The 25,057-nt window shown below is 39.4% G+C and overlaps 1 protein-coding gene across 1 annotated transcript in view; it reads left to right on the top strand.

The window, feature by feature from the left end:
* The window catches only part of kcnt2 (potassium channel, subfamily T, member 2), a 566,635-nt gene extending 551,772 nt beyond the window's left edge, over positions 1-14,863 (top strand). Inside the window, exon 29 of the mRNA XM_051932499.1 lies at positions 14,854-14,863. The gene's annotated coding sequence lies outside the window, so the exon portion shown is untranslated. The remainder of the gene's footprint in view (positions 1-14,853) is intronic.
* Positions 14,864-25,057: the final 10,194 nt, after the last annotated feature.

The raw sequence follows: 25,057 nt of genomic DNA, 5'->3' as shown, positions 1-25,057 counted from the left end.
TGAAACAGCACAAACCACATCACCTCATCATTTTATAGAAGCAAAAGAAAATGCCAAACACGTCCAGTATCACCAGACTGAAAAACAGTACATTTCTATAGTGTGTGCCAAGAGCCATGTTGCAATAATCACAAACATGTAACTGGGGTCTGTGATTATTGTGCTGAGTAGCATAGTAATTTGTTAATTTTTACGTTTTGTAGAAACCTAAATTACATACAGTATATTACAACATTAGAAAAATGGAGATGAACTGCTCTAGGCAAATGTACAGTTATGCCACACTCTTTCCATTTCTTAATGAGTGATTTAACTGGACTCAAAGGGCTATTCAGTGACTTTCATATTTTCTTGTCTCCATCCCCTGGCTTGTGCTTTTCAATCACAATATATACAGGGTGGCGCACGAAAAACTGAACCATCTCCGACTCCAACGTTGACGTAAGTTTCTTAAGCCGTACACGAAACAAGCAACAGAGACCAATTTTTTTTTGCAGTTTGCAACTGACCCAGTCTTATGCCACTTCTTCACCAACTCGTGAATACTGCTCTTTGCTGGTAGGTTTACGCCAGGAAACTTCTGTGTGAAAATGTCCCGTGTTTCCTTAAAAGAACCGGTACACACATACACCTCCTCTGTCGCAGAAAATACATCTTTCGGATCTCTTTCATGCACGTCTGTACCCACTGGCTCTCAGCTTCCTTACTAATGCACAGTTGGGGCTGCTGACCCCGTCGCGACAACAAGGCTCCGCGATCACGACGGCACCCGCCTGTATAAATAGCTCGAGTCAGCCGGTTGTTGACAGTTTGGTTTTTCGTGCGCCACCCTTTATATTTGTAGCTGGAAAGGGTGACAATGAATCATGTATCTTAAAATAATCTTTTTATTCCTATGATTAGACTTACAGGAATCCAAGACAATATATAGCAAATAAGGAGGGTAGTGTAGGTGGATGTTGGGGGGGGGGGGGTTATTGATGAGGTGGGGTTTGGAGGGTGTTGGTCATAATGTCTTATTCATTATGTGCATGTTCTTCTTTTCAAGTCTGCATATGCTGGGTTCATGTCCAAATGTCTGTTAATAGTGTTTTTTAATTGGATAGCCACGTGTCAGCCATTTCTCTGGCACTTTTAGTATTAGCTTTGAATTTTACTTGCACTGAGTCGCATTTAAATGTTTGTACAGTCAAACTTGTATGTGTATAAACCAGAGACTGTGGAAACTGATTTCATTTTCTCCCTTTTAGGATTTATTTCCAGCTACCCATATCACAGACCTTTGCTTCTATATATACAGGTGCTGGTCATAAAATTAGAATATCATGACAAAGTTGATTTATTTCAGTAATTCCATTCAAAAAGTGAAACTTGTATACTAGATTCATTCATTACACACAGACTGATGTATTTCGAATGTTTATTTCTTTTAATGTTGATGATTATAACTGACAACTAATGAAAGTCCCAAATTCAGTATCTCGGAAAATTAGAATATCAATTAAGACCAATGCAAAAAAAAGGATTTTTAGAAATGTTGGCCAACTGAAAGGTATGAACATGAAAAGTATGAGCATGTACAGCACTCAATATTTAGCCTGGATTACTGCAGCAATGTGGCGTGGCATGGAGTCGATCAGTCTGTGGCACTGCTCAGGTGTTATGAGAGCCCATGTTGCTCTGATAGTGGCCTTCAGCTCTTCTGAATTGTTGGGTCTGGCGTATTGCATCTTCCTCTTCACAATACCCCATAGATTTTCTATGGGGTTAAGGTCAGGCGAGTTTGCTGGCCAATCAAGAACAGGGATACCATGGTCCTTAAACCAGGTACTGGTAACTTTGGCACTGTGTGCAGGTGCCAGGTCCTGTTGGAAAATGAAATCTGCATCTCCATAAAGTTCGTCAGCAGCAGGAAGCATGAAGTGCTCTAAAACTTCCTGGTAGACAGCTGCGTTGACCTTGGACCTCAGAAAACACAATGAACCAACACCAGCAGATGACATGGCACCCCAAACCATCACTGACTGTGGAAACTTTACACTGGACCTCACGCAACGTGGATTCTGTGCCTCTCCTCTCTTCCTCCAGACTCTGGGACCTTGATTTCCAAAGGAAATGCAAAATTTACTTTCATCAGAAAGCAGTAGTCCAGTCCTTTTTGTCTTTAGCCCAGGCGAGACGCTTCTGACGCTGTCTCTTGTTCAAGAGTGGCTTGACACAAGGAATGCGACAGCTGAAACCCATGTCTTGCATACGTCTGTGCATGGTGGTTCTTGAAGCACTGACTCCAGCTGCAGTCCACTCTTTGTGAATCTCCCCCACATTTTTGAATGGGTTTTGTTTCACAATCCTCTCCAGGGTGTGGTTATCCCTATTGCTTGTCCACTTTTTTCTACCACATCTTGTCCTTCCCTTCGCCTCTCTATTAATGTGCTTGGACACAGAGCTCTGTGAACAGCCAGCCTCTTTAGCAATGACCTTTTGTGTCTTGCCCTCCTTGTGCAAGGTGTCAATGGTCGTCTTTTGGATAACTGTCAAGTCAGCAGTCTTCCCCATGATTGTGTAGCCTACAGATCTAGACTGAGAGACCATTTAAAGGCTTTTGCAGGTGTTTTAAGTTAATTAGCTGATTAGAGTGTGGCACCAGGTGTCTTCAATATTGAACCTTTTCACAATATTCTAATTTTCCGAGATACTGAATTTGGGACTTTCATTAGTTGTCAGTTATAATCATCAACATTAAAAGAAATAAACATTTGAAATACATCAGTCTGTGTGTAATGAATGAATCTAATATACAGTTTCACTTTTTGAATGGAATTACTGAAATAAATCAACTTTGTCATGATATTCAAATTTTATGACCAACACCTGTATAAACATTAAAAAGTATTAGAGGAATACAGGCCATTCAGCAAAGCAGAGCTCAGCAGTCCTAACCACTTAAATCCCTCAGATTTAAGGGCTACACTACAGAACTCCAATTCCCAGCTGGCCCTGTGGGTATCCGACTGGGTATGCAAGCCCAGGGACATTGTATTCAATGTGATGGGGGAGAAAGTACTCAGAAGTCTGTACTTCTCCTTCATTGCATTTGCCCCCCGGCTGGGTAAGGATCCCTGTTCCAGCTCATGCTGGGATGCGAACTGATGCATGCTATCTATTACAATATATATAACAGGTACGTACATAAGTATGGTCTGTGTAAGGGAATTTTTAAAGGGGTGAAAGCCTATGCAGTCAATTATTTTATTTTTAAAAAATTCTAATTAAGTTAAACTACTTTGTGGAAATCTGTTTTCACTTTGACATTAAAGAGTCTTTTTCTGTTCTTCTTTCTATTTTTTTTTTGTATTGACCATATTAAATCTACTGTTATTCAATGTTGTATAACAGTAAAGTGTGAAGACTTCCAAGGAGTGAATTCAATGTTGTATAACAGTTAAGTGTGAAAACTTCCAAGGAGTGAGTACTTTTTATAGGCACTGTATTTTAATATTTCTTTGTCTATTTACTTGTTGTGTCCCAGCATTCCTTATTATTTTTTGTAAACTATTTGCTATCAGTTTCTTGATCCAATGTTTTCCTATGATGTGATGCTGTGGCACAGTGGTTAGCGCTACTGCCTCATGAATCCAGTATCCTGTAATTCAATCAAACGCCTGGTTGTTGTCTGTGCTGAGTTTGTATGTTTTACTGCCTGTGTGTGTGCCTGATCTGGTTTTCCTCTCACATCCCCAAAGACATTCATGTTAGGTTAACTGGTAACTCCATACTGGCCCTGTGGGTGTGAGTGCTTCAGTGGCTCAATTTCAAGGTTGGTGCCTTTCTTGTGCACAGCACTATTTAGATAGGCACTGGCCCTTCCTGGACCTTATTTGGATTAAATTGATTCAAAATTGGACAGATGGGTGTCTTCATTTTTAATGCAATTATTCCTTTCAGGATAACAGGGAGGCAGAGATGAGCTAGATAGCAGCAGATAGCAATTGGTTATAAAGGCTACTTATGCTGACTCACACTAGAGCAACTCAAAAATGACAATTAACCCTGTAGCGTGTATGTGGTCTGTTGAAGGAAATCAATTGAAACATGGAGAGAATGAGCAATTACCCGTAAACAGGATCTAAAATGTAGTCCATGCATTGCAAAGCTGTAACATTATTTATTCTGACACTGTGTTACATTCCCTTTAACAAACGCAACCCATTTGCAGTTTCAATTAAAAATCCCCTACAATTTTTATGTAATCTGAATTAATTTGATGATGTCACAGAAATTATTTGCTTTTTCCAAACTTGGAAAACTATACAGTTGTTAGTGTGTCTGCCCCGCACTTACACAGACCCAAGTGTCATTCCTGGCTTGGTTACAGTCCGTGTGAAGTTTGTCAGCATTGCTGAGGGCATTTCACTTTCCTCTCACTTCCCAAAGACATGCATACTGGGTTTACTGGTGACACTAAAGTGTCCTGATATGTGGGAGTATAGGATTGTGCTTGAGTGTGCTCTCTGGTAAAGTGGCATCCCATTTACTGTTGGTTTGTGCCTTGTGCCCTGTATTGTTAAGAGAGGCTTTTGCTTTTGAAAGCCTGTAATGAAAAGGTGTTTCCAAAAATAAATGGATGTTAATATTATTAGTTTTAAATATTTATAAGCAAAATAAGCAGTTGTTAGAATAAGAACACACCATAAAATTAGTCCTCTAATTAGGAAGCCAGTGGTCTCTTGGAAAGCATACAAATAACTTTGATACCAGTAAAGTGTGCTGTTGTATCAGTAAATCTTCTTAGGCTTAATTCCTCCAGCCATCTGTCTCATTTATATTTTCACAGTGCTTTGCTTATTCATACCATTGATCCCTTTGGGACAAGATGAACTTTTATGTGTTTTGTAAAGGACAGAAAAGCTAAAGATTTCCTAATAGTCTGCATGTGAAGGTGCGTACTTGTAGGCAAAAGCTGTTCACAACCTGCAAACTTTAATGGGAAATAAGTCTCCTGATATTCCCACTCAGCTTTGCTTCCTTGGTAAAAATACAAATCAGATTGTCTGGTGCCAAAAGCCACTAATTAATTTCTGAATCAGACTCATGTTGAATAAAAAGTGAGCCATGATTGCTAAACTTTCCAGCCTTTGTTGCTGCTATAATGCAGCATGCTGTTATTGGAAGAACGATCAAGGTTACTGAATTCGATTGCTCTAATTTGCCAATTAAAATAATTTTATTCTTATAAAGTAAATGTAATGTTGGTTGCTGTCATGACTATTTTTTATCACCGAATAGGTTCAAGCATAACATGCAACGGAAGGTCATGGTGAGATGCTGTAATATACTAATTACATCTATTCTCAGGCTATTTTTGCAAAATTATGATGGCCTCACCACACTGGGTATACTCGAGTCTTTTGAAAGGTGAACAGGGACAACACTGGAGTCAAAAGGCATATAGTGTACTAGTCAAAAAGTCCAAAGGCCTTCCTGCTCACAGTTAAACAACACAGATTGCCCAGGCACCCAGGTCGGTAAACTCCCCTTGCACCTCCCTCAAGTCCACATTACTCCACAAGACCACATACCACTGTCCACACTCCCTCCCTCCCGCTCACTTTCTAATTATACCTCTGCATATCAACTGCCAGGGTCTCTGTCCTCAGGCACCAGCTACAAAGACATACACCCATCATTCTACCAACATCTCAGCTACCCAGAAGTGACCTTCACAGTGGACCAGGTGAAGAAAGAACTAAGGAAACTCAAGCAAGACAAAAATGTGAGACTTAATGGTGTTAACTCTATGGTACTGAAAGTGTGTGCTGGAGTGCCTGATCCTATGAAGGATCCCCAAAACAGTGCTGCTGAAAGTCTTAAATAAACTAGTGGTGGATCTGAAATCAAACGTTATGTAAACTTTGGAAAGGCAAATGTTGGCTCCTTTGCAAACCCTGCTCATAACAGCACTGGACCCACTGCAGTTTGCCTTCCAGGAGTGTATAATGATGTTGTCTTTCTACTGAAAAGAACCCACTCCCATGTGGAGAAACAGGGTAGCAGGGTATGGATATTGTTTTCTGACTTCACTAGAGCCCAAACTGCTGGCAGAGAAGCTTCAGTCAATGCAAGTTGATGCTACTACAGTGTCCTGGGTGATGAACTAAATAAGTGGAAGTTACACTTTTTTGCAACTTAAGAATTGTGTAACAGACATGGTCATGAGTAGCACAGGGGTTCCACAGGGAACTCCGCCGACTCTCTTCCTGTCTGACCTGTACACCTTAGACTATGGATACAATACTGAATCATGTCATCTGCAGAAAGTTTCCAATGATACTGCCACGGTTGGGTGAATTGATGGTAGACAGGAGAATGAATAGATGGCACTGGTAAAGAACTTTGTTGAATGGTGCAAACTGAACCAACTACAGCTCAAGATTAAGAAGATGACAGACATAATCTTAGGCTTCTGGAGGGTCAAGACCACTCTGTCTACAGTTCTCATTAATGATGAAGATCTGGAGGTAGTTCAAGTTCAAAGTTTATTGTCATGTGCACAGTAAGGAAACATGTTTCCCTGTACAATGAAATTCTTTCTTTGCTGTCCACACCAAATGACAAAACCAATGTATAAAGATAAACATAAATAATAAGTAGCAGACAGATAATAAGTAACAGAGGCAGCATAAAGTATATAAACAGAATAGAAGTATAAAGTGTAATTGTACAGGTAGGTGTGTGATGGACAAGTTAAATACAGTTGTGTGAGGTAAATAGAGTGAGGTAAACCATGGTTATAAACTGCAGTCAGTTATTTAGGAGTCTAATGGCCTTGGGAAAGAAAGAGTTCTTTAGCCTGGAAGTCCTGCATTTCATACTTCTATACCTCTGCCCGAGGGTAGAAGTGTGAACAGTTCGTGTTGGGGGTGATTTGGGTTCCTGAGGATCGAAGCAGTTCTCCTTCAGACGCTGCAGTTGTAGATTCTCTGCAGAGAGGGCAGTGGGGTCCTGGTGATCTTCTCAGCAGTCTTTACCACTCTCTGCAGGCGTTTGCGGTCCATAGCAGTAGTGTTGCCGTACCACACAGTGATGCAGCTAGTCAAGATGTTCTCAACAATGCAGCTGTAGAAGTTGCCGAAGATCTTAGTCGACATACCAAACTTCCTCAGCCTCCTCAGAAAGTACAGCTGCTGTTGAGCCCTCTTGACCAGCTGTGTGGTGTTAAGTGTCCAAGTGAGGTCCTCACTAATGTAGACGCCCAGGTATTTAATGCCGCTCACCCTCTCCACTTCAAGCCCTCGGATGAACGGTGGCTGGTGAGGTCTCCTCTCCTTCCTCATGTCCACTATCATCTCCTTCATCTTGTCTGTGTTGAGGGTGAGGTTGTTGCCCTCACACCATGACTCCAGACAGTCTACCTCCCTCGTGTAGGCCACCTCATCCCCACCAGTGATGCATCCTATCACTGCGGTGTTGTCTGCGAACTTTAGGATGATTTTATCCTTGTGGAGGGAGACACAGTCGTGAGTGAACAGGGTGCAGAGGATGGGGTTGAGGGCGCATCCCTGTGGGGTGCATGTGTTTGTGATAATGGTGGCTGAAATCCTATTACCAATCCTGACAGACTGGTTTATGCCAGTCAGAAAGTCTAGGAGCCAGTCACAGAAGGTGGGGTGCAGGCCAAGTGCAAACAGTTTATGGATGAGTTTATGGGGGATAACTGTGTTAAAGGCAGAGCTGTAGTCAACAAAGAGCATCCTGATGTAGGAGTCTTTGTTCTCCAGATGGGAGAGGGAATAATGTAGTACGGCCACGATGGCATCTGAGGTGGACCTGTTGGGCCGGTACGCATACTGCAGGGGGTCCAGAGTATTCGGTATGCTGCTCTGAATGTGGGCCAGCACCACTCTCTCAAAATACTTCATGCTGATTGGAGTGAGAGCTACCGGCCTGTAGTCATTCAGGCAGGTGGGTAGGCTTTTTTTTAGCAAGGGGGACGATGATTGTAGTCTTAAAGAAGGACAGAACGATGCTCTGACTGAGGGAAAGGTTGAAGATGGAGCAGAGAACATCAGCCAGCTCATTGGCACATGCTCTGAGAGTCCGCCCAGGGATGTTGTCTGGTCCTGCTGCCTTATGGGGGTTGATCTTCCTTAGTGCTTTGTGTACCTGACCTGAAGAGACTGTTGGGGAAGTGGAGGGGGTTTGGGTGGTCCAGGTGTGTGTGCCTCCACTCTGTGCTGTTGCTGGATAATAATAATAATAATAATTCATTACATTTATATAGCGCTTTTCTCAGTACTCAAAGCGCTATCCACACAGGGAGGAACCAGGAAGCGAACCCACAATCTTCCACAGTCTCCTTACTGCAAAGCAGAAGCACTACCACTGCGCCACCTGTGAGGATGTCTCAAAGCGGGTGTAGAAAGTGTTGAGATCATCCGGCAGACTGTCTGTGGAGCTGATTGTGCTGGTGGTGGTCCTGTTGTCTGCGATGTGCTGTAGGTCCTGCCACATACTTCCAGAGTCCGCAGCAGAATAGAAGCCCTCCAGTTTCTCTCTGTACTGCCTCTTAGTTGTTGTGATGACTTTTCTTAGTCTGTACTTCGCAGCTTTGTACTCCGTCTCAGTGCCTGATCTAAATGCAAGAGAGCGGGCATGCAGCATGTGGCGTACCTGACTGTTTATCCAGGGCTTCTGGTTGGGGAGCTTCCTGACTGGTATTGTGGGCACGATGTTGTCAATACAGGTGCTAATGTACCCAGTCACATACTCCGCATAGTCCTGTAAGCTGATAGAAGGGTCTTCTAGAGTGGCTGCAACCCTAAACACATCCCAGTCTGTCTGAACAAAACAGGGTGCTCTCAGTCTCTGGGGTCCAAAGTTTAACTTGCTTAATAATAGGGTTTGTTTGTTTCAGCCTTTGTCTGTAGGCTGGGTACAGGAACAGAGAGATGTGGTCAGATTGTCTGAAGTGGGGACGGGGTGCAGCCCTGTATGCACCACGTATGTTGCTGTAAACATGATCCAGTGTGTTCTTCTCATGGCTGGGAATGTTCACGTGTTGGTGGTATAGTAAGGATGTACAGTCTGTAAATTGCAGTGAGAGCATACCGGGAGGGGGGTTTTGGGGGGGGGGGGGGCCTTGTGGTGGCACCCGAAAATAAAAACATGTTCTGCAATTTTTGTGATGGGTGATCATAAAGAACAGCAAGTTTGCCCTAAAATTTGTTTTAGAGTAAACAGCTGCTGTAACTGTAGTGACGCTTGAAACCGCTTTTAAAGAGGAAGCTTTAAGTAAAACACAGGGCTATGAGTGGTTTTCACATTTCAAACAAGGGCAAATGTCACTTGAAGGCCAACCAAGATCTGGCCAACCTTCCACAATTAGGAATGATGAAAATCTTAAAAACGTTTGCAATGCAATTTATGAAGATTGTCATCAGACTATTGAAGAGATTTCTGAATTGACTTGTGTGTCTTGGGGTTCTTGCCACCTTCCCTACTTGCCTGATCTTACTCCGTGCAACTTTTTCTTGTTCCCACATATGAAAAAAGAACTCGGAGGAAAGAGTTTTTCTACCGTGGAGGAAGTCAAAGAAAAATCGCTGCAGGCCTTGGACAAAGTTCCTCTTCAGCAGTTCCAAAAATGTTTCCACCAGTGGGAAAACCGTTGGGACAAATGCATTCATTCACATGTAGAGTACTTTGAAGGAGACTAAAGTTTCAGAAACTAAAAATTATCAAAACAACTTTTTTTTTTCAATTCCAGTTATTTTTGGGTACCCCCCACGTATATATGTACCTTGGAACAACAGCACAGAGGCTGTATCCAGAAGGGTCAGAGTCGCATCTATTTTCTGAAGAGGTTTAGGACATTTGGTGTATGCAGGCCACTCTTACATTACAGAAGCCAGGGGTAGTGTGTTAGGGAAATGGCATTAGTCCAGGTGATGCGAACAGACTAAACTAACAGACTAAAAAGGCTGTCTTAATCTTGGGGTTCAGACTGGAGGAAGTGGTGGGACAGAGGTCACTCAGGAAGCTGCTCACTACCCAGGGCAGTGACTCTCATCCCTCTGCATGAGGTCTTGGCTAAACAAAGGAGAACCTTCAGCACTTTCTTTTCACTATTTTGCATGCACTTGATCATAACAATTGTAAAAGAATGGATGACAGTGTTTTAAGCTTTCCTGCAGCAGTTTATATAAGGGTAAACACTTTAAAAAATGTAAAATATTCATGGAGTATGAAACATACTCAACATAAAATTGTGATTTCAATTTATTTTTCTTATAGTGCTCAGCTGAAAAGGTTCACCTAGTGTTGAAATGTGTATTTACAAAAACAAGATTCCTTGTATTCATCTTTGAAAGCATGTAATTCACTTCACCAGAGTCAAGTGGATTCCCCTTGAATGAAGATCCATCATGGTGCAAATACATTCCTCTTATTGCATATCATTTGAAGTATATTAGACAGATAGTGAATTTACAATTATGAATGTCAAATGTTAATTGGAATGCTTCAACCGATGGAGCATTTGGGGATATTTACAAAAGTTTAGGAAGGGAGAGCAGACAGGCATCAGAATATATTAATTTTGACAAATTCTTAAGTAACACTGTGAATAAATCATCAGAGTTTTTCAACATGATTGCATATTTTTCACAGTTTATTGCCTTTGATGATTTTGAGAATTGTAGTCATACATCAAGGAGGGTCTGGAAGAAAAAAGAAATAATCATCATAGTTTGCTGCTTGTTTACTCCGAAACCATAATAATCAATCTGTCTTATTAAACAATTTTATATGTATATTTTTGAGTATTTTGAGGTTGTGGCACAAGTATTACATTTGTAAGGTTTATTTTTAATTTTCATTCAATTTGACCAAGTTTTCTTTCGTTGATGTTTTGAGTTTTTTTATTTATGTAATGCTGTCTGGAAGGAATTGCAATTGCAATGGTGATAATTTCACAAAAGTCACACTATAAATATTCCAGTGATCATACTATACGTTATCCCCCCATGGATACTTTATTTTCTCAAATTCTCTTAATATATGTAGCTTATTTTCAAGTAGGCTCTAGCGGTAAGATTGTGCTTCTGGTTTTGACCTCCTTTTGACTTTGACTCTTGACTAATGTCTTGTCATTTGATTCTTGAATTCGCCTGGTTATTCTGATCTCATGGTGTTCCCCATACAGAATCCAGTAAATCATTACAGAGGTACCTGGACAGAATACAGATTTGGGCAGATTTATGGAAGGTGAAATCTCATGTTGATAAACGTGAAGGATTATGTGTAGAAAGTAAGAACACTAGATCTGGATATGCAATGGGAAAATTGGAACTTTAATATTCTACTAATGAAAAAGGACTAAAGAGTCATCTTGAACTAATCTGTATTTACAATGAGACAGTATGCAGAAACCAAACAATAGCATATGCATATTTCTGATCATACATTTTTGTTGCTTATTCATAGAATTTCAGCATATTAGTGAAACACATCTTCATCTATTCTGAGTACTTACTAATACACCAGTTCTTGCAATTTTATGCTTGATCTTTTACTAAAAATTGCTTCCATTTATTTACTCTATAGTTTATTGGATTAATTCAGTGACCTTTATTATATACTGGAATAACATTTTCTAGCTTCCAGTCTTCAGATATATACCTAGTGTACAGTCACTTTTGAAAATACGAAAGGATGTTCAAAAAGTTTCCGCACTTGTTTTAACTGTATTTCAAAAACAAATTACATCACTTTTCTACGTAGTCACCTTCCTTTGCGATGCAATTTTCCCAGCAGTCTTACCAACTTTTTAATGCCCAATTACTACTCCTCTCACCGTTTCCAACGAAAATACAAAAGTTAGGAAACTTTTTGAACGTCCCTCATACATGTCAAGAATTTTTATATGTACTCACCTATTTAAGCTCTTTAAGACAAATGTTATCTGGTCCTAGTGATTGCTTTGATTTCATCTTTCTATTGCTAAGCACCATTGCCCTCTCTCTAAATCACTAAGTACCTCCTTTAAAGTACCTGCATGACATGTATGAACAGAATGCTAATTTAGACAACTCTCTGTTTCTCTGAAAGTATATTTTACTTTGCCCTTACCGTTCCTAATACATTTCACTTCCTCCTTGATATGACAAAGTTGAACTCCTGAATGTAATAACATAACATTGTCAAACTCAATCAAAATTATCATTGTGAGAGGCTGAAAGCAAGAAAGGGCCCTGGACGGGGATCCACTACATTTCAAGGTCCACACATATACAGCCATACTAACATAAAAATCAATTCAGAGCTACCAGTTCACCTAACCAGCATCACTCTGGGTATATGGGAAGAGGAACTGGAGTACACACCCTTGCAGACACTGGAATAACATGCAAAGTTCAACATAAAGGTTGAAGATTCCAACCCAGGAGAAGCAGCAATGCAACCCACTGTGTGAAATGGTATATCAGTTTAACTCTAACCATTGTATTACAGTTTATTGTAATTCCAAGCAAGGTCAGCCCTCCACTGTGCAGTCATCTCTTCAGCACAATGAAACTTCAGTACTTTTTTTGGCAACCCCCTTCAAACTTTAATGTCCACCTCTGAAACCTCATGAACCAAACAGGAGAGATCAGACTCCTGCAGCTGTGGTTTACAGGAAGTCAGAGCTGCCATGAAACATTTACTGTCTGCAGTGATCGACTTTCTTGGTGACTGAGGTGACTATCTGCAGTGCCTATAAAACATATTCATATTTTATTGTTATACAAGATCGAATCACAATGGATTTAATTTGTGTTTTTGGAACTGATCATCAGAAAAAGATTCTTTGATATCAAAGTGAAAACAGATCTCTGCAAAGTGGTCTAAATTAATTACAAATTTGCAAAACCATTGATCACATAAGTGTTCACCCTCTTTAATATGACATGCCTAAATCATCACTGGGTGCAGCCAATTGGTTTTAGAAGTCACAGAATTAATTCAATGGAAATCACCTGTGTGGTGTTTCATTTGACTAAAATATAAATACACCTGACTGTACCTGGAAGGGTGAACGTGTGGTGAGACAGTATGGTGGCCTAATCTACACATTGAAGACAAAAGAACACTCCAAGGAACTCCATGAAAGGGCATGGAGACCATAAACTATCCAAATCACTGAATATCCCTTGGAGTCCAGTTAAAACAAACGTGAAGTAACGGAAAGAGTATGGCACAGCTGTAAAAGCAGATCATCCACAAAAACAGAGTGATTATGAAAGATGCAGACTAGTGAGGCAGGCACCCTAAAGACCTATGAGAACTCTGAAGGAGTTATAAGCTACAGTGATGAGATTGGAGAGACTGTGCAGACAATGAGTGTTGCTCAGGTGCTTCAATAGTCACAGCTTTATAGGAAAGTGGCAAATAGAAAAATGCACATGACATCTTAGCTGGAGTTTGTGAGGAGGCATATGGGAGATTTTGAAGTCAGCTGGAAGACAGTTCTGTGCTCTGATGAGACCACAACTGAGCCTTTCTCCCATCAGAGTAAACCCCATGTTTGGTGTATGCCAAGCAATACACATTATCAAAAACACACAATCCCCGTCATGAAGCATGCAGGTGACTTCACTTCACCAGGCCATGGAAGGCTTGTAAGGGTAAAATGAATGCAACATCATTCAGGGTATCCTGGAGGAAAATTTGATGAAAACCTGAAAAAAAACCTGCACTTTGGGAGATATGTTTTCCAGGAAGGCAGCAATCCCGAACATAAAGTCAAAGCTACACAGGAATGGCTTAAGATCAACAATGTTAATGTTGGAGTGATCGAGTCAGAGTCCAGATTTCAATCCAAATGAGAATTTGGAAAAGGCTTTTTACTCATGATTCCTATACAACCTAACAGAGCTTAGGCAATTTTGTAAAGAAAGAAGGGGAAAATAGCAGTGTTCAAATGTGTAAAGCTGATAGATAGATAGATAGATAGATAGATAGATAGATAGATAGATAGATAGATAGATAGATAGATAGATAGATAGATAGATAGATAGATAGATAGATAGAAATTATACACACACATTTGGTCTGAACACACTACAGAATTGCTAAAAATGAAAAAAATTAACAGAAATCTACCAATTTGGCAGTCCCAGTCCCAGTGAGGCATTATGCAGGCATATTGATTTTGGTATAAAGGACCCCTAGTCACGCCTCTTGCTGAATAATTTGTCGTATGAAGGTCCTCAGTGTTGGTGTGTCAGAGAGAGGATGTGCAGCACTGTTCATAATGGCACTCGGTTTTGTTTTAATTCCCTCCTTTGCTACGACATCCAGGGGATCTCATAACTGAGCTTGTCCTTTTAATCAGCTTGTTGATTCAGTTGGCCTCTATTGCAGTGATGGTACCAGTCTAGCACTCCACAGCGTAGATAATTGCACTGGCCATCACAGACTTGTAGACGATACGAAGGATGCAGTTTCCAAAGAAATAAGAGCCTGCTCTGCCCTTTCTTATACAGTTTCCCTGTGTTACAAGACCAGTACAAGCATTCATTAATGTGGACCCCCAAGAACTTATAGCAGTGCACCACCTCTACATTCACTACTTGAATCACAGAGGCTTTTGGGTGCTGTGAAAGTCTAGAACCATTTTCTTGATTTTGCTGATGTTAAGTTGCAGACAATTCTCTTTGCACCAAAAAATAAAGTTCTTTCCCTGACTCCTCTCCTCTGTCTCACCCCCCTTATCAATACACCCCAGAAGTGCTGATTCATCTGAGAATTTCTGCAAGTGACATGCCCTATTGTTATATTTATAGTCGGAGGTGCATAGAGTGAAGAGAAAAGGAGACCGGACTGTTCCTTGTGGTGCTCCAGTGTTACTCACACACTCCTTGAGTCTCACAAACTGTTGTCTGCTCGACAGGCAGTCCATTATCCAGGACACCACAGGCTCATCCACCTGCATATCTCCGGGTTTACCCCTTAACATGGATGGCTTAATGGCATTGAAGGCACGGAAGAAATACAAAAAAACATAATCTTCACAGTGCTGCCAGCTTTGTCCAGGTGAGATTAAACCTTGTAGAGCAGATAGATGAATGTATCCTCCACTTCAGTCTTTGAAAGAGACCTGTCCACAAAGACACAAGGCTATCATGGCTAACAAAGGTGCATCTACTAAATGCTGCCCTGAAGAGGGTGAACACTTATGCAACCAATCATTTTATATTTTATTAATTTAGACCCTTTGCAGAGATCTGTCTTCACTTTGACATTAAAGAATGTTTTCTGTTGATCAGTGTCAAAAACAAAAACAAATTAAATCCACTGTGTTTTCATGATGTATAACAATAAAATGTGAAATCTTTCAGGAGAGTGAATACTTTTTATAGGTACTGGATATCAAGAGAATGGAAAGCAAAGCAAAGTGAATTATAATAAGAAAAATATAAAAGAAGTACAATGCACATAATTTTAATAGCCAAAAGAACAATCCGAGGCTCCCAAGTGTTATAATTAATTACCTATGTTTAAGCTGAACACTCACCCGTATGGGAGACGTTATTTTTCAGATCTGTTGTTATGAAACGATTCTGTCTGAATTTGATAGAGGCCTTGGCAAGATTTGATTCCTGCTTCCTTCAGCATAATACGTTTTTAAATGCACATGAAATCAATTTTGTCTGTGCAATAGGGTAGCAGTGCCTTACATTGTTCATTTTCAACATTCAGCTGCTGAGGGCTTTTTCATGTGGAAACAGGCATACAGAGTTAAAGCAAGCGAGCACTTATTTAACACAGTGAAAGCACAAAAGGCAACCTATGAGTCATACGGTTGCACAATATAATCTCTGCATATCACTGATATGGAATTTTAGGTTATTTATGGAATACCATGTGCTTCTGTGATAAACACCACATTGCATTATACCCGCAAATGCTGACAGCACAGAGGCGCGAGTGCCAATCCATTTTTTTTCCTGATGTAACATGGTTACTATAGGAACTACATTAATTGACTCAACCAAGTAGAGATGTCAGGTGACCCTGTTGGTAGGCAGAAATGCTGGGAAATTAACGATCTGTTGTAATTTAACTATTGTTTACTTTTAAATAACAATATCAGGAAAAGTTACAAATCTGGCATGAAATGAATAAACTATATGAAAGAAAGCACAAAGGAGAACCATTTTATCATTTCAAAAGTAAGGTATTGATAGAGGTTTTTTTTTCCCTGTTTTCTTTCACATTTTATGGCAATAGAAGGTTGATGGGGTGACCATGAAAATATTTTTGATTATAGTGTATTTCTAAAATCTCCAGTAGAAGAGAATAAAAGGAGTGAGTGAAGAAAAAGCAAAGCATTTTAGTCAAAGTGACCTTCAGATCTTTACATCAAAGAGTCTGCCTGTTTGGACAGATGGTTAAATATTTATTGGCATGCCCTCCTCCTATGCAAAAAAAAAAAAAAAACCCACCCATGTATCTTGGGTTGTTTTGACAACCTTGTGTCAGATATCAGTTGTCAAGGTAAATGGTGCATTGCTAACTAGGAATTCTATAATTCCCTGTAATGTATGCACTAATATTTGTCCTTGGGCACTCTTCATTTGCATATTCATGCCAAAAGAATAACCTTAATAAGAGATGTAGAAAACTGGAAAAAAATTTATATGCAAATGTTCATAAAATTATCTTCAACTTGCATCATAATGATTACTGCAGACATATGGAACAGCAGACATGACTGAGAGAAATGTTTTTAAAAACCCTGGACACACTCAGAAAGTGAAATCAGAAGTCTGGAGAGCTCAGGAAGGTCACAGATGAGACTCTAGGAATTCTTTTTCCATTTATACCCATTGTTTGGGATATAAAATAATGCCATGGCAGTTTATTTCATTAACAACAACAACAACATTTATTTATATAGCACATTTTCATGCAAACAATGTAGCTCAAAGTGCTTTACATGATGAAGAAAGAGAAAAAAGACAAAATAAATAAGAATTAAAATTAGGGAACACTAATTAACATAGAATAAAAGTAAGGTCTGATGGCCAGAGAGGACACAAAAAAAAAAAAAAAAAACTCCAGATGGCTGGAGAAAAAATAAAATCTGCAGGGATTCCAGGCCACGAGACCACCCAGCCCCCTCTAGGCATTCTGCCTAACATACAGTAAAAAACCTCAATCAGTCCTCATTGTATTCAGGGTTCTCATGAAAGAATTTGATGATGACGGTCATGTGGACTTCTGGTCTTTAACCCATCAGTGTAGGAACATCACGGTGCTTTGATTAGGCGGTGGTGGTGCAGATCAGCACCACAGAAAACCGGAAAAAGAACAGAAGGGAAAGTAGGGGTTAATATGGATTTTGGAGCCACCATGAATAATAATGATAATTAAGAACGCCAGAGTCCTACCAGGAGGTGACAGAAAATAAAAGACTTAACTTATTAGCTAAAACTGCTAATCCATAACTAGTATGTCTGGTTTTAAAAATTGAAATCTGACATATGGTTTAGAGAAGCCAACTACCGGGTACAAACAGACATATACAGTGTCTTCGGAAAGTATTCAGACTACTTCAATTTTCACATTCTGTGATGTTTCAACCTTGTGCTAAAATCTTTTACATTCATTTTTCCCTCCTCAGACAACATTCAATACTCCAGAATGAAAAAGAGAAAACTGGATTTGTAAATTTATTAAAAATAAAAAAAACCTGAAATGTCACATTATCACAATTATTTGGACCCTTTGCTATGACAGCTGAAATTATGCTCAGGTGCATCCCATTGTTTTGGTCATCGTTGAGGTGTTTCTGCACCTTGTTTGGAGTCCACCTGATAAACTCGATTGATTGGACTTTAGGAAAGGGATCCACCTGTCCATAGAAGGTTCCACAGATGACAAACGTGTATCAGAGCAAAAACCAAACCACTGAGGGATTTGCCTGCAGAAATTACCGCAACCCTTCCTAGACTGAGCAATCAGGGGAGAACTGCTTTGGTAAGAAAGGTGACAGAGCTCCAGAGAAGCTGTCTGGAAAGGGGAGAAACTTCTTTGAAGCTTTGTCTTCATTTTCTCTTCCACTACTACCTTCAGCAGGTCAAAACTGTATCTCATAATAGAACTCTGCTTTTATTAAGCTTGTTAATTGTGTGGGTTTCTCTTAAAGGGATGTTGCTGGCACAGCACATTACAGAACAGAAAATTATACTTGCTATCAGGTCAGGTCAGGTCAGGTTGGGGAGCATGCACTGGTACAGCATATTGCTGCACCCACTACACGACAAAATAACTCGAGATCCTGGTTGGCTACCCCTCAGGCAGACACGTAGTCCAGTCCCACCCTCCGGAAATAACCCTCTATCTGCCACAGCCAGGCCTTATGTGGGCGTCCACTTGGTCTGGTCCAGCCACTCGGGTCCTCAACAAGGAGGATCCTGCGAGCTGGATCACCCTCAGGGAATCGCTCCACATGGCCGTAGTGACATAACTGATGCTCCCTCACAATACAGGTAATGTGCCTCATTCGGGACTTCATGGATTACTTGCTATCAAAAAGTTATAAACATTTAAAGGATGTCACTAACCAATTCAAAGGATCATAGTCTCCTAAAAAAATAGTCTGCTCTGCACTTTCTTCTTTAGTTCCCCCAGATGTGGCCTTGCATTATCCTTTTACTGAATAATGTGCTGGTCTTTTGATACGTATTCAACAAGTTTTGCAATAACCTAAGATTTTATTCTTTTAATTACTTTTTCACATTGCCCAGATGATAACAAGATGACAATGTTGCACCAAGATAAATACTGGGTTTGTCATGTCTTGAAGTGAAGAAGCAGTCTTGTCCTTAAAAATGAAACAGGTGACCAGGGGAAAGGCAAAAGTCAAAGTAATAGGAAGTAAGTTGTTATCAGGATCGCAAAGATCATGCACCAAAACCAAAATGAGAATCAAAAATCAAGGGCAGAAAATTTTAGCCAAAAATTAATAAACCAAGAAAGGCGAAAAAATTGTCAGCAGACTCAGGTGTGTTGAAAATTCCAAAAGCTTAGATGGTGACTAAAATGTGCCACCATGTTTTATATGAGCAATGGCATGACTTCACACATCTCACACCACATGTAATATGATCAGCAACCACTGCATTAATCCCAGAGGAAATTTCAGGGTTTCCGATATAAAAATTACACTGACAACTTTTCAGTCATCACATGCTCTCTCCTAAAGGTTATAACATTAGAACATTAGGACAATCTCGAAGAGAACAGGCCATTAAGCCCAACAAAGTTCACCAGTCCTATCTGCTTCTTCTTCTTCTCCTTTCTGCTGCTCCCATTAGGGGCTGCCACAGCGGACCATCTTTTTCCATATCTTCCTGTCCTCTGCATCTTGCTCCATTACACCCACCACCTTCAATCTTCTAAAATACATCAAGTCGAGGTTTGAAAGTCCCCAAAGTCCTACTGTCGACCACACTACTTATCATCTTACTCCATGTGTCTATGGTTCTCTGTGTAAAGAAAAACTTTGTCGAAATTTATCATTAACAAGTATCCAACTGTGTCCCTATGTTCATGAGGAACTTTTTTAAAATAAAAGTCTCAATCGACTATACTAATTCCCTTTATAATTTTAAATACTTCAATGAAGTCACCTCTTAATCTTCCTTTGCTTAAACTGAAAAGGCTCAGCTCTTTTAATCTTTCCTCATAATTTGTTCCCTGTAGCCCTGGAATCAGCTTAGTTGCTCTTTTCTGTGCTTCTGGAGTACGTTTAATAAAGATTTACAACTAATGCTATTCAATTTATTCAACTCTACAGGCACAATCTTATCAGACACAGGGGTTTCATCAGTCTTCTTCATATTAAGAGCACATCCCATCTCTTCTATTTAAAAATATGCATATGTGGAGCTTCTTCTTGCTTTGAGTTGTTTAATCTATTTCTTCCTTTGTAAATATTTGGGTGGAATATTTATTTAGTTCATTTGTTACTTTCAATGACTTCTTCTTTTTCATCTCTAAAGCTTCTTAATTTGTTTTTTCCTGTAGTACATTTGAATGTTGTTAGCTGTTTGTTGCAGAAACTCTTTTTTTCCAGCTTCTCTTCCAATCATTATATTATTTTTCATCATTCCTCTTTATCAGTCTTGTACATAGTTTTACTGTATAGGAACTAGTTAACTGACAGGCAGGTACTCATGTTTGTGCTTGTAGGGATATGAGTCACAAAAACATCATTATGGATGGATAATTAAATCCTTAGCAATTTACCTCTTTGTTTAGTTATCTGATAGGAATGTCCAGTTGTTCACACCACAACTGGTGCCTTCTGAAATTTTTTCCTTTCCGTCACAGCTACATATTAACAATACCTAATGTATGCACCTGCTGGTTTTTGCAGTAATGTGTGGTGTGTGGCAGAACCTCAACTCCTCACAGGATCACCACTGATCAAAAGATTGTAGTGGAGTTGCAGAAAACATTTTTTAACATTTGACTATATCACTATTCTCCCTTTCCAAGAGAAATATTTAAACAATTCAGTGTCCCTGATGAAACAGACGTGATGAAGAGTGCTCTTTTGTAAACACTTTGGGTGGAATTATGATTTTATGCCTTTGTACGTTGAAATATAAGATTTTACAATGATACTGCAATGATGTGAGAAATGACAGCATCATCAGCCCATTTTGCATTCATACAAATCATCTTTTCTCATATTGTTTTTTTCATTTTGCCATAAATCAAACCCCTCAATGGTTAAGCGTTCATAAAATACAAATAATCTTTCACACCTGATGCAGTAGAAAATCTTTTTTAGTGGATGTTTGATTGACACTGCTATCTGTCTTTGATATTAGATTCCTCATTAAAATATCAGCCCTTCTTGTATCTTTAATTTCAAGAAACTTGGATGTGGCAGATGATCTACTCAGAATTTCAGGATGTAGTAATGATTCATATTATAGGAACAAGACCGCATGTCACCCGCTGTGTCATTACCTAAGCATGCATTATGCATCGAGGTCTTTGGATCACTTCATCTCTACTTGCTAAAGAGATTGGCTGGTTGCCATCCCAACATTGGTTTCTGCGGTTCTTATACATCCTTACCAATTCTTTTTTTCTATATAGTTACTACTAATAGACACGGCATTTTCCCTAATGTACTTTGAAAACAGCAGCTCACAGAAGGCAAAACAATATCCTGTATAAATTGTATTTTGTGAGTCATAAGGGTAATATCAAATGAATGGTAACACCTTGATCTTATAAATGAGCTTTACTGCTTTAATTGTTGCATGTTCATTCTGTTAGGCTAAAACTTCTGTTTTGATGAATGTTTAGATAAGCCAAGAGCATAGAATCATCTAATAGAGAGTTTTGGCTGCTGATTAACTTCTTTTGCCTTAGTTTTAATTAATTTGACTTAGGCCACTTAGTTGTTTCTATTTCCTTAATTAGCAGCCAAACAATAATGAGACGCAAAACGAGCCAAAACAGGACCAGCTAACCTGTGCCCATTACACAATTTTTGGAAATAAAGAAGGGTGGAGGTCTCAGTAAGGTTCTTAGAAAAAGCAGAATATCAATAGTTTTGGAAGTGTCTGCTGTAGCAGAATGAGAGCAACAACAAGTTGTGGAATTAAATAATGGCTTTAATTAACATCAAGAACTGGCTTCTCATTAAGAACCAGGTTGGAGTGAGTCTGGTTGGAGTTTGAAGCCCCAATTTAGCTGGTCATCTGTCAGCTCGTTTCATGTCTCATTTCTGTTTGGATACCATTTAATGATGAAAAGAATCAATTCAGAGGACTGAATTCTTAAAAAGAGGGCTATTAATCTGAAGGGAAAAGAAGTTAATTAGCAGTGAAACCTGGCCACTGATTAGGAAAAGGGTTAGAATGAAAACCTGCAGCTACTGCGGCCCTCCAGGCCTGGAGTTAGACATCTGTGCTATATACAGTAACTTAAAGCTTTGCAAATGATAGTAAGTCAAGATAACTCAAATTTTATGATTTAGTTTAAATCACAAATTGGTCTTTAATCTAAAAGAAGTAATTTGGAGAGTGATTGATGGCCCATGCTCTGGTTAGGAGACGTGAGGCTGTAGTACATTTGGGTGAGTTGAAACTTAACTTCTGTCCAAATTCATGACCAGGTAAAATGCCTACATTGTACTCATTAAAATATTGAATGTTGGACCATGTTTTGAGACGTTTTAAAATTAATATATAGCAGTAGCCATACAATCGCCCCGTCTTTTCCTGAAACATAACCACACAATATATTGCACATTTACATTTACATTTATTTGCATGGCAGACACTTTTACCCAAAGCAACTTTCAATATAATCAATAATCAATTGACATTAGGCAAGGTCTTGTTTTTTCAGCAAGTGTAATAGGACTGGTAACAAAAGTTCATTGCCACAAGTGAAAAGTTGTAACTAATAAATTTACAATCATAGATTAACAATGGATAAAGCAATTAAACTTAATGTAACAGTAAATCAAACAACAATATGAAAGATCACAGAGCATTTTTTTTTCTCAATTACTTAGACAGATATTCACAGAACAGATGGGTCTTCATCTATCTTTCCATTATCCAACCCACTATATCCTAACACAGGGTCATGGGGATCTGCTGGAGCCACTCCCAGACAACACAGTGCACAAGGCGGGAACAAACCCCAGGCAGAGCGCCAGCCCACCGCAGGGCACACACACACACACACCAAGCACACACTTGGGACAATTTAGGATCGCCAATGTGCTTAAACTGCATGCAACATGCAAACTCCACGCAAGGAGGAACCAGGAAGCGAACCCAGGTCTCCTTACTGCAAGGCAGCAGCGCTACCACTGTGCCACTGTGAAATGGGTCTTCAATCACTTCTAAAATACATTGAGGGAGTCAGCAGTTTGGATGGAGGTGGGCAGTTCATTCCACCAACTAGGAACTCCACAGGAAAAGAGCTCAGATTGAGACTTGATACCACACAGAGGTGGCTTCACCAGACGCTGTTCACTGGCAGAACTCACCAGTGTCTCCATACAAAGAAATGCTGACCCATTGACTACTCTGTAGGCAACCATAAGGGAGCAAAACTGCTGCAGGGAGCCATATTAGCCACCTGAAGAGAGGAGTGACCTGTGTACAGTCTTGGTGTTTAAAACAAGAGGACAAATTACTTAATTTTGTGAAATACCCTTCTTTATCTGGCAGGATGATATTAAAAGTGTTATTAGGCATTGCACTTCTAAAGCATTGCCTAAACATGGATAGAGCATACAGTATGTGTTCACTGCATTCAGTGTTTTAATGTTTAGCACATTAAGTCCAAACTACAAAATCTACATGAAGGGCAGCACAAGGCTCAAAGGTTTAACTCAATAACCATGTTTAATGTAAACTGTCCGGCTGAATAGTGCTCCAGCATATTGATACCCAGTCACAGCTATGTAATGTCAGCCAAAACAGAACTGATGTGAATCAATGTACCAGAGTGTGCGAGTAATGCATTAAAAATAGTGGTAACACTTTAGTTTAGGCACTGCAAAAATGCATCTATTACTCATTTACTCTTTTGTAACAGGACCTTAACAGAGGCTTCTTTTAGTCTTAAGATAGATAGATAGATAGATAGATAGATAGATAGATAGATAGATAGATAGATAGATAGATAGATAGATAGATAGATAGATAGATAGATAGATAGATAGATAGATAGATAGATAGATAGATAGATACTTTATTAATCCCAATGGGAAATTCACATTCTCCAGCAGCAGCATACTGATACAATAAACAATATTAAATTAAAGATTGATAATAATGCAGGTAAAAAACAGACAATAACTTTGTATAATGTTAAATGTTAACGTTTACCCCCCCCCCCCCCTCTTAAGTATGGTTATAAGACATAATAGTAGATTAGCATTCAAATAGTAGATTAACTATAGTAAATTAATCTCTGTGCAGTATGGCATTTGATACGCTGGTTATGAATACAAAGTGTTCACGGGTCTTATATATGAGTATGCAATATCAAGATACTGTATACAGTATATGTTTCACTTGAGCCACCCCTGACTATTCCAAAGTGAAATTATTTTAGTAGGCCACATTATAAGATAAATAACTACTTTACTGATGCTTTGTAAGTGCCATTAGCACCGAACAAAGCCTTTGTTAAAGTTTTATTACATAAGAGTAAATGAGTTAGTAAATGCATTTTTGCAGTATCTAAACTAAAGTGTTACCAAAATAACTATTTATTTAACATGCGTCTACCTTGGAAGAATTGTTTCCTAGCTTCTTAAGTGAGGAAACTTCTCTTGGCTTGTAGTGAATTCCAGGGATCTTAGGCAAGCGGATAAGTGCTCTTATGTCCCCTCTTTTGCTAGGAACCTTAACTACAGGTGTTTCTTCCACTACAACAGCCCTTTCTGCTGTGGTTTAATAATCTTGTTTCACATTTTTGTCTTGGCACTGATGTACAGTACACAAGTGGCCCATCACTTTCATTTTCTTTCATAATTCCAGGTTGGGCTGAATACTGCCAGTAGGTGCTTGACTGCATTTTGTAAAAAAGGGGGCTATTGTACCAAATGAAAAAAATAAAACAAGCTGCCAGGTATGGTGTGATTCTGTTTTAATAAGACAGCAAAAATGAAGGAATGATATTTTTGATTGGTTAAAGAGATGGAAAGGAAAATAATCATGGACACAAATACCCAAAATGCTATCCCAAACTCAAAGTCATAAATGCTTGCCTAAAGCCCTGCATTAGTTTTGTTTATCTCAATCTCTCAACACCATAATTTCTTGTTTCTTGAACTGAATCTGAATTTCATGGCGGAGTGCATTGTCTCCTTGTGTACTCCACGGAAGTGATGTGTTAACACAAGGTGGCAACTGTTGGGATTTCTTGCACAAAAGCACAAAAAGGAGAAGGCTTCCAAAAACACACAGACAGCCCTTATTTTAGGTGTGGACCCACTGCATTGACCTCCTCACAG

This window comes from Erpetoichthys calabaricus, chromosome 10 (genome assembly GCF_900747795.2).
Source record: "Erpetoichthys calabaricus chromosome 10, fErpCal1.3, whole genome shotgun sequence".
In the NCBI taxonomy this organism is placed as follows: Eukaryota; Metazoa; Chordata; class Cladistia; order Polypteriformes; family Polypteridae; genus Erpetoichthys; species Erpetoichthys calabaricus.
The sequence above is the reverse complement of the archived record's forward strand: the minus strand, read 5'-3'. Positions and strand labels throughout refer to the sequence as shown.